Consider the following 11,415-nt stretch of genomic DNA (forward strand, 5'->3'; position numbering starts at 1 on the left):
CCAGTCCTTAAGAATCAGTGCTCGAGATGAATGATTTGACTTCCAATACAAGAGTATCTCACTATTTCTCAAAATCGAGAATAACCCACCTTACTCTGTAATATAAGAATTGTTCCATGAACCATCTAGGTGGTGGCCCAGTGATAAAAGCTTGGGATCAAGAGGTTTGCTTCCTTTGTGGTCTCAGGTTCGAGCCCTGTGGTTGCTTACATGATGGCCACTGGAGGCTTACATGGTCGTTAACTTCAGGGCCCGTGGGATTAGTCGAGGTGCGCGCAAGCTGACCCGGACACCCACATTAAACTAAAAAAAAAAGAATTGTTCCATGGAAGAAACTTACACCCTTTTGTTTTGATCTCGGGAGAGGAAAAGAAAGAATTTACTTTAAGAAGCCAAAAATCTCATCAAATTTCAATTGGAGAAACTCATTGGTTCTTTAATCACTCCTAAAATTATCAAGGAGAATCAAGAACAAGAAGAAAAACTAAAGAATAATTGAATAATTTGATATTTTAAATCGCTCATCACAAATGATGATAATAATGATGATTGTTATTGTTGTAATCAAATCTTTACTTCATTTTATTAACAATTTTTTTAAAAATAAAAAAATAGTGAAAGAACAATAAAAAGTTAAAACATATATTTTTGATGTATTTGTGTCATTTTCAGTATTTTCAATGTTTTTTTTTAAAAATAAAAAATAAAAAATTGTTTTTAACATGTCCAACTATATATTAACATATCTATTTCAAAATTATTATTTATTTTTCTCATTAAGTTGATGTTGATATTGTTTTTTTAAAGAAATTATCAAAATAAAAATAAGGGGACCAAAAATACAAAGGAAAAATAATGAGTAATCAAAATATTTTTTTAGTTTTTTGAGAACCAAATAATTAAAAGAAAAATAACGAATTTGTTTTGTTTATAAATAAATGAATAAAAAAAAAATAAAGCCAACAAGGCGGAATAACCATAAAAGAAAAAAAAAACAGAAAAAGACCCACACAAAACACATTTTTTTATCCTCTCCCACACACACACTAACATCTACCATACACTAAAACATTCTCTGGAAAAGAAAAAAGAAAAGAAAAGAAAAAACACCCCTCCCTCTCTTTTAAAAGACCAAAACAAAGAACCACCATTTTTTATTCCTCCACTGTCCATGGCAGACTAGCACCTCAAGCTTCATTAGACTTCACCAGCGTCTCTCTCACAGCTCATCAGCAAGGCCAGCAGTTGCTGATTCCACCGAGAGTAGCGGCAACAATTCTTCCACAGTCATGCCATTTCACAGTAGCAGCATTGATTTCTGCACCGTGAGCAGTAGTGGAAGATCTTTATCGCCAGCAGCTTCCTCCTTCTCAAGCAGCTCCAACAGTGCACTCCTGAGCACCATCGTGGACCTCTCCATCTAAACTGTGGCTTCCTTTTCTCCATTAAAGCAGTAGTGAAGGATTTTCTAACAGCAGCACAGCCTTCATCCCTTCAGTCCTTGGATACAACCCGTGAGCAGACTTTACCAGTGGCAACAGTGAAGCCTGTGTTGTTTCTCTGTCAAGCAGACCACCAACTGTCAGCCCAGCACGTGAGCAGCGAACCTCTTTGTGTAAAATTAGAGACTCCAAAATTGATTATTCAATGTACAGATACACATACATATATATATCTACAACAAAGTGCTATTCTAGAAAGTAAGTTACTGTTATGCTAGAATTAAGGTTGTACCGTATATGATGGGATTGCAGCAATTACGTTATATATAATTTTTTAAATTATGAAGATTTTATTCTTTAACATTCCTCCTCAAGTTGGAGAGTGAATATTTTGAAGTCCCAACTTGCCACTTAAGAATTTTAGCCGATCTAGTCCCAATGCCTCTGTGAACATGTCGGCAAGTTGTTCATGTGAGCGAACATGAGAAGTAGAGATGATTCCTGCTTGTAGCTTCTCCCCTTACAATGTGGCAGTCTATCTCTATATGTTTAGTACGCTCATGGGACACAGGATTGGCTGCAATGTGCAAAGCAGCTTCATTATCACAATTTAATATTGTGGGTTTTTCCTGAATGACTTTTAAATCATCCAAAATGTAGCGTAGCCATGTTATCTCCAGGCACGCGGTTGCCATGACGCGATATTCTGCTTCTGCTGTTGATTTTGCAACATTTGATTGTTTCTTAGATTTCCAAGAAACAAGAGAACCACCAAGAAATACACAATACCCTGTAGTTGACTTTCGTGTTGTAGGGCATCCTGCGTGGTCAGAATCACAGTAAGCTATCAAGGCAAGGTTATTATTTGATGGAAAGAGCAAACCTTGACCAAGTGTGCCTTTGATAAACCTCAAGACCCGAAGTGCTGCATCTAAGTGTGGTTTTCTAGGTTGTTGCATAAACTAGCTCAATATCTGAACAAAATACACGATGTCAGGGCGAGTAACTGTGAGGTAGATTAATCTCCCTACTAATCGTCGATAACAGGTTGGATCATCGAGGAGAACACCATCCATATGAGTAAGTTTAAGATGTTGTTCCATGGGAAAAAAGTATAGTCGTCCACCCAGTAAGCCTGCATCTTGTAAAATATCTAGGGCATACTTCCGCTGACACATAAAAATCCCTTGTTTTGATTGAGAAAATTCAAGCCCCAAAAAGTATCTTAGATCACCAAGGTCTTTGATGCGGAAGTGTTGAAGCAAGAATGATTTGAGACTGTTGATTTCATCCAAACTATTGTCAGTAACAAGTATATCATCAACATATATAAGAACGGCAGTGAGAGAATTACCATTAACTCTGGTAAAAAGTGAATAATCTGCCTTGGACTGTTGGAAACCAGCTGCTTGAATGGATGTGGAGAACTTAGAAAACCAATTACGGGAGGCTTGTTTTAGACCATATAAAGACTTGTTGAGACGACATACAAGATGCTCCCCCTGTCGATGAAGACTAGGAGGAAGGTCCATATACACGACTTCAGATAAGTCACCATGAAGAAACGTGTTTTGGACATCAAGTTGGTGAATGAACCAACCACGAGCAGAAGCCATAGTGAGGAGGCAACGAAGAGTGGTGAGCTTGGCAGTTGGAGAAAAGGTTTTTTGATAGTCGATGCCTTTAATCTGAGTGTAGCCCTTAGCAACAAGACGGGCTTTATAGCGGTCAAGCATGCCGTCAGATTTATATTTAAGCTTGTAGACCCATTTACAACCAATGGGTTTGTGGCCAGAAGGTAACAACATGAGAGTCCAAGTATTTTATTGTTCCAAAGCATCAAGTTCAGCTTGCATAGCAGCCTGCTAGTGAGGATCTTAGACAGCTTGGGTATAGAAAGTGGGCTTAGTTGTGCCTGAAATGTTAGCTAGGTTTAACTCTATGGGAAGGAGAAAAATGAGAAAGGGATAAAAAATGAGATAAGGGGTGATGAGTACCTGAAGGAAATGACGTCGGATGAGATGAGGAGCATGGGGAAACAACAGCATTGGAGAGGTGATAATATTGATGCCAAGATGGAGGATGTTTTGATCGGGTGGACTGTCGTGTAGGAATAGGGGCAGGTGCTAGGGAGGATGGTGATGAAGGTGTAAGGTCAAATGAGGAGGACCCATGTGGATAAGGTGTGTCAGCTAGGGTATTGGGTTCAGATAAGGATAATGGATTGGAGTGGGAGCTAATGGGAAATGGATCTGGGTGAGGTGGGTCCAATGGTAAGGGGGGGACTGGATGTGTTAAAGGCAGGGAGTGTTTTGCAGCATATGGAAAAATGGTTTCATGAAAGGTGACATCCCTACTAACAAGAAAGTGATGAGAATCAAGGTCGTATAATTTGTAACCTTTTTGAACGGTAGGGTAACCAAGAAAGGCGCAACGACGTACGCGGGAATCAAATTTATGGTGAGGGTGAACTATAGTAGCATAATAGAGGCAACCAAAAACTCAAAGATGAGAGTAAATAGGCGGTTTATTATAGAGCAGTTCAAAAGGGGATTTTTGGTTAAGTAATGGGGTAGGTAATATATTGATAAGGTAAACTGCAGTCAAAACACACTCCCCCAAAAAAATAAGGGTAAATTAGATTGGAAACGCAAAGCACGTGCGATATTGAGAATGTAGCGATGCTTGCGTTCAACAACACCATTTTGTTGTGGTGTGTACACACATGAACGTTGAAACTCAACCCCATTGTTAAGAAAAAAATCTTTCATGGAAAGAAACTCAGATCCATTGTCAGTGCGTATGATTTTAATGTTAACATTGAATTGAGTGCGAACAAAAAGAAAGAAGGATTTAAGCAGAGGTTGGGTGTCAGATTTGCTACTCATGAGAAAAACCCAAGTGCACCTAGTAAAATCATCTACAATGGTGAGAAAATAACGGGCACCAAAATGTGATGAAATTCGGTGTGGTCCCCAAATATCACAATGAAGTAAGGAAAAATGTGCACTAGTAGAAATATTACTTGATGGAAAAGAACTTCAAGTTTGTTTGGCCATTGGACAAACATGACATTTATTATCAAAGGAAACATACATGGAAGGGATAAAGGAAGAAAGCAATTTGAGACGAGCAAGTAAAGGATGCCCAAGTCTTTGATGCCAAAGAGCGGACGAAGGGGTAATATGGCAGGAAATTGGTGCTTGAGAGGCAGATGACATGTAGTAGAGACCTCCATCTTGTTTACCCCACCCAATCATCTTCCCCGTAGCCAAGCCCTGTATGACACAAAAATCAGGGAAGAGAATTATACAACAACGTAGAGATTTTATGAGTTTACTAGCAGACATTAAATTGAGATGAAAAGAAGGCACATGAAGAACATTGTCCAGGGTAATGTTTTTATTAAAGAGAATAGTGCCAGTGGAATCAATGGGCACTGATGAACCTGTAGGCAGATTAACACATGACATGCGAGAGGTATTAGAGTGGACAAGAAGGGACGAATCAGATGAAATATGGTCTGTGGCACCACTATCAAGTATCCAAGAGTGAGGCAAAATTGAATTAGCAGGTGAGGAATTGGGCAGACCTGCAGCGTTGGCAAAAACAACAATATTTTTGGATGTGGGGTTAGATAAGTGTACCAGTGCTGCTGCTAATTGTTTGCATTGATCTTCAGAAAGACCATCCAAAATGTTTTTCAAATTTTGAGTGGATGGATCCACATGAGAACTGGACTGTTCAGTTTGAGCTGCAGTTGTTGCTGGGGTTGTTTGGACCTAATGGGCATATGGAGATGAAGTGCGCCACTTGCTGCGGCTTCTATTGTGTTATGTACTCCTTGTGTTAGCATGTCCAGGAGGATAACCATGCAGCTTGTAACAATGGTCGACTATGTGATGATCTTGATTGCAATAGGTACAGTGTAGTGTGGATTCATTTGAGGTTGGTGTGCCTTTAAAACTGGTTTGATTTCTTCCAAAACAATGGTGAGAAGATCCGGCTCCTTTATGGGTTTTCACAGCAGCAGCGATGGAAACTCCTTCAATGACAGGTGATCCAATTTCCCGTTGTTTTTCCTCCTGAATGATGAGTGATATACCTCCCGAACACTTAGGAGTTCCTTCATGAGTAGGATTTGGCCACGTACAACATTGTATGAATCATTTAACCCCATCAAGAACTGCATAATTTGGTCTTGTTCTTTAAACTTGTTGTATTCTTTCATTCCATTACAAGAGCAAGATGGTGTTCCCCTATAAAAGGTTAGTTTATCCCAATAACCTTTAAGTTTTGTATAATAATTGGATACAGGCATCGAACCTTGGGTGTGGAAGGCAATAGCCTTTTGGATTTGGTAGATTCGTGGGGCATTGCCCTGAGAAAATCGATCTTCAAAATCTTTCCAGATATCACGTGCTGTGTCTGCATAAACAGCCCCTTTTGCCAAATCAGGTTCGACTGCATTGAGTAGCCAAGAAAGCACCATTTTGTCACATCTTTCCCAGAGGGCAAAGTCAGCTGGTTTTGTTGCTTGTGAAGGTGTTTCGATGGAGCCGTTGACAAAGCCAATCTTATTCTTGGCTGTAAGGGCGATGATCATGGAGCGTTTCCATATGGGATAGTTATCACCATTCAGGCGCTTGGTAACAAGCAAGAGCCCTGAGTGATCCAAAGAGTGTATAAAAAGAAAATTAGATGTCTCAGTAATGAGGCTTTGAGAAGACTCATCGTCATTGCCCATGATGAAATAAGTGAAAGAAGAAATATGTTTCAATCAGAGAGAAAGAAAACAAAAGTTACAGCGGAAAAGAAGAGCCACCACGAGGTGCTCTGATACCATGTAAAATTAGAGACTCCAAAATTGATTATTCAATGTACAGATTCACATACATATATAGCTACAACAAAGTGCTATTCTAGGAAATAAGTTGTTGTTATGCTAGAATTAAGGTTGTCCCGTATATGGTGGGATTGCAACAATTACGCTATATACAATTTCCTAAATTATGGAGATTTTATTCTCTAACACTTTGCACCAGCGTTTCAGCCAGCTCCTCCTCTACACCAGCGATAGTACAACAATGCAGCATCGTGAGCCTCCATCAGCAGTCCAGCAATTGCAGAGTCCTCAGCCTCCATCAGCACTTCATCGCTTCTCTTGTTCCAGCTGAACACAGCACTAGCAGCACCAGCCTAGGCAACACCTCCTCTTCACCAGCGACAATCCAATAGTGCAACACCGTGAGCCTCCAGCTTTCAGTCCGGCAACAACCATTTTAACAACCCAGTTACAGGAAAGTTTCTCTTACGGTCTTCATGTTGAAGAATTATATCCAGCAAACGTTTCATTCTTGCCATGGTAATGGATTGGTGTAGATAGGTTTAACCTTGGGCCCTAGCTTGATAAATTTCATGGGTTATTTTTGCTGAAGCCTACTCACTCATTTCTATGGGATTAAATATGTGTGTTATGGGTTTATAAATGTTGTGTGGACTTATATCTTAGTAATTTTTTGGACCACACCTAGGTGCAGCCTAGAAGCCTAGCATTTATGGCCGGGTTAAACCTGAGCTCAGCCAGCGTGCTTGGGTTGTACCTGTCAAATCTAAAGCAATGTTTGGCTTATGCAAATCTTACAAGGAAAAAATAATATTTTTTTTAGTATTTAGAGTGTGTTTGGCAAACACGCCCTAATGATTTTTTAACAGTTTTCTTTGTAAATTTTTATTGTTTTGCCTAATAAACTTTAAATGATTTTCAAAAATTTTGAAAAAAAAATTAGGAACTATTTTAAATTTATTTATTGGTCCCTCACATACTTTTCCAACCATTTAACCTAATATCGGGGGTTGTAGACTTACAATGTAAGTTACTGACCCGATGTTAAATATACTTGCTTTTCTTTGAAATTTCAGAAAAAAATATGTTTTTATTTATGTGCATTTTTCAAATTCTTAAAATTTTCATGCATGTTTATATATATATATATAAAGAATTACATCTTTATTATACTTTGAAAAATGCAAAAATAAAATAAAATTAGTTAATAGGTATCACAACAAGTTTATAATTATCCATTAAGATTTGACTAAAATTTCAAAAATACCACAAAAATCAACCTGTTTATTTTTTATATATGTATTTTACATAATTTTTGGACTTTATAATTGTTAGGTTTTAAGTAGATAAGCACCTCTTTACCAATTTTTCTTGAATCTCAGACAGACCAACAAATATAAACATAAATTAGAACAATCAATCAACAAAGTAACTTACCTTAAGTAGGGTATACTAGGAGTGATGAGTCTTCTCCATGCACAACTAGTTCCCTTAGGTTTTCTAGTGATGAGTCTTTAGTCTTTACCTAGACTCTCATGAAATATTAAGTTTTCTAGTGATCGTAATACTAATTGGCAACTCTTGAACCCTATTAATTATATTTTTATGATTATTTCCAAACACTTTTAAAAACCCCTTTAACCTAGGAGCCATACTTATCGTCTGACCTCGTGCATGACACAAAAATGATAAAGGTATTGAAAAGGACATTGCTTCAATCACAAAGCATTTTCAAAGTTTCATAAGCAATAATCATGGCAAGAAAATATTCTCAAACTACAAGAAAGATTGGAACAATGAACTTTCAAGATGTTATAAATGCAATAAAATGGGTCACACCAAAGTAGGTTATCCACTTCTTCAAAATAAAAATAAAAATCATCACTATAAGAGGACAATGAAAGCTACATGGAGTTATGATATGGACTCAAGTTAAAGCGATGAAGAAGAGTATGTGGTAAACATGTGATTCATGACAATTAAAAATGAAAATGAGGTACAATCTTTGGATGATGAATTCAACCTTACCTATGATGAGTTGTATCATACTCTAGAATCTTTATACGATGAATTTAAAAAGTTAGGTTAAAGATATAGCACATTGAAAAAGAACTATGCATGCTTACTTGTAGAAAAAAAAAGTTTTGGAAAAGAAAACTTGTATTGTAATTGATGATAATCATAAGTTGATTCAACTTGAAAGTGAAAACAAATCCTTAAAAGAAAAGGTAGAAAAGTTGACCACAACATTAACTAAATTCACATAAGGCTCTAAAATCCTAGAAACTATGCTTTCGAGCCAAACATATATGTTTAACAAAATAAGGTTTAGGTTACCAACCTAAAAGGAATTAAAAGTATTTAAAAAATTATTTTGTTAAAGTTAAATAATCTTATAACCCTAATCATAAATGCAATTATCATAGAGCTATAGATCTTTTGATTTATGCATGTCCTGTTAAAAATGATAAAGGTTTATAATATGATTTGGATTCCAAAAGAAACCACCCCTGACAACAAAGAACTCATGAAGGTATAGGTGCAAAAAACCTCATCTTGATCTTTGTGTGTAAGGATCAAGAAAGTATGAAGAAGAGTTTTATAATAGTGATTGCTCTACAAGTAATAGATGGTATCTTCATCAACTAAAGTAAGTGCATCAAAAATCTTCTAAAGATTTGGGATGGAACACAACAAAGTAGCCGATACACCTATAAGAACATCAACGAAAGTTAATATGAACAAAAATGGTAAGAATGTAAATATCAATGTATGATTGGTTCACTCATATACTTAAACTTCAGTAGACACGATATCATGTTTTGTATACGTCTATGTGTATGTTTTCCAACCTTGCAATATAGAATCACATGTTAGTGCCATAAAATGTTTATATATATATATATATATATATATATATATATATATATATATGCGAGTTGAGTTGAATGATCTATTTAGACGCAAACATTGATAAACGAGTTAAGTATGCAAAGCTTTGAAGTAAGAATCACTTTTGTGAAATAAAAAGTATTTTAGGCTTTAATGATACTAAAGATGTTTGGGATGTTCTTTTTACGTGTATACACTAATGAATATAAGTTGGATATATTTTAATGATCTAATGTATACCCCCAAGCATGAAAACCTTGAAATATTTGTTCAACTATAATTTTTATTGACTATCCAGGTCTGAGATGAACTGGTTGACCAATTAAGCTAGAAAAACAAAGAACAATTATTAGATGAACAATAATGTTTTGAGATTTTAGTTGAAGATAGTTTATAAGTTTTACAAAGATGTATATTTTGATTCACAAAACACATTTGGAAGAAAAAAATTAGAAAATTATGGTTTTTATGTGAATTGATCAATTGATTTATACATTTAGATCAATCGGCCAACCGGTTGTGCCAGAGAACTGGTAATGAGACTACTGCCTATATTTTAAGATTTTAACCCCTTGATTTCTTTGCTTTCTAGATAAAATTTTTACTTGTAAAGATTATATTTTGATTGCAATGGATTAAAAAAGAATTTTTGAAATTCTCAACTTGGGTTTCAATTGGCTGACCGGTAGAATTTAACCTATAATAGCCAATCGACTGGTTTCTCGACATTATATATATATATATATATATAACTGTAAGTTTTCAACAGGGACAAAAAAAACTTCCATTGTAAAATCCTAAAACCTAACCCGATTCTCTCTAAAAGAATCAATAAACCCCACCAAATTAATCATATTTTTAGGTAATTTTTTAAGATTAAAGAGACATGACACTTAGAAAACAATAAAGAGAGGTCAAATTAAGGAGCAAAAGACCAACCATCCAACCTCATATCAAAGAGAAAACATTTAAAGGTTTTTAAGCTCTTTCTTTAATAGGTCTTTTGCTATAGAAAGTGGACTAAGAAATGATCTATGTGCTTTTGAGATAGATTCTATTTTTGAGGATATGGAAAGAAACACTTTGTTTTATTTGAAGAAAGCTACCTATCCTAAATTGATTAAAATGTTATTTGCTAATATGGGGATAAATGTTGAACCTAAAACTGTTAGTAGCTTGCAAGATAAACACATTGAATTTGGTTGTCAAACTTTAACTGATATATTAGGTATTTCAAATGAAAGACCTAGAGTTATTGAGATGAAATCAATACCCATTATTGATGGTTTTGTGTATGATAAGACAATAAGCTTACATACTAATAGGCATGACTTTGCTCATGGAGCAAAGATTAGGATCCAAAACTTGCTTATATGACCTAGAATACTTTATAAGATCATTGTACATAATATTTTACCGAAGAAAGGACATTATGATGAGGTCATATTCATGGATAAGTGTATGATTGATTGCATGATTAGAGGTCATCTAATTAATCTTCTCTATATTATGATAAAAAACATGATCCTGACACATGATCAAAAGCAGAAGTCTTTACCCTATGATCAAAGCTTTAACCTCTGTTTTTAGCACTTTAAGATATTTCTAATGTGTACGAAAAGGACACCGCATTCCAAGTTAATGGAGATTATCACACGTACAAGTGCAACATGACTGCCTGCCATGCCTTGTGTGCACGTGAGACAGAGACAGAGACAAATAATAGGACTCTCACAAAGATGAAGTATGTGTTATATAAGGATGGTGCTTAGGTTCTTAAGAACCAAATGGGTGCATATGCTTAGGAAGAACATGATGAGAAAGAAGAACAAAATATGAACAATGACAATGGATTTGAAGCTATGTTTGAGACACCACGGCTTGTTTCCTCGCTTGAAAAGGCTTTAACTAGTACTTGGTTGACTAGGATTGAGAGCCGTCTAGCATGGTTAGAGATGAATGTACATCATATTAGAGAAATACAATCATATATTGTCGACACATTTTTAAGCTTTGCAATTTAATCTATGTTATTATTGTGCTAGGCTAGATCCTCAAGAGAGATGCTTATAGTAGAAAACTTTGGCACCTTTAAAGTTTCTTAAACCTTTTTATTAGTAAGATGGAGTTACAATAAATTAATTAAAAGGATAAGATATAAGAAAGAAATAAAAAATGATGATATATATATATATATATATGTTGCATTTGTTATTCTTGTGAAAAAGATGTTAA

This window comes from Populus trichocarpa, chromosome 18 (genome assembly GCF_000002775.5).
Source record: "Populus trichocarpa isolate Nisqually-1 chromosome 18, P.trichocarpa_v4.1, whole genome shotgun sequence".
In the NCBI taxonomy this organism is placed as follows: Eukaryota; Viridiplantae; Streptophyta; class Magnoliopsida; order Malpighiales; family Salicaceae; genus Populus; species Populus trichocarpa.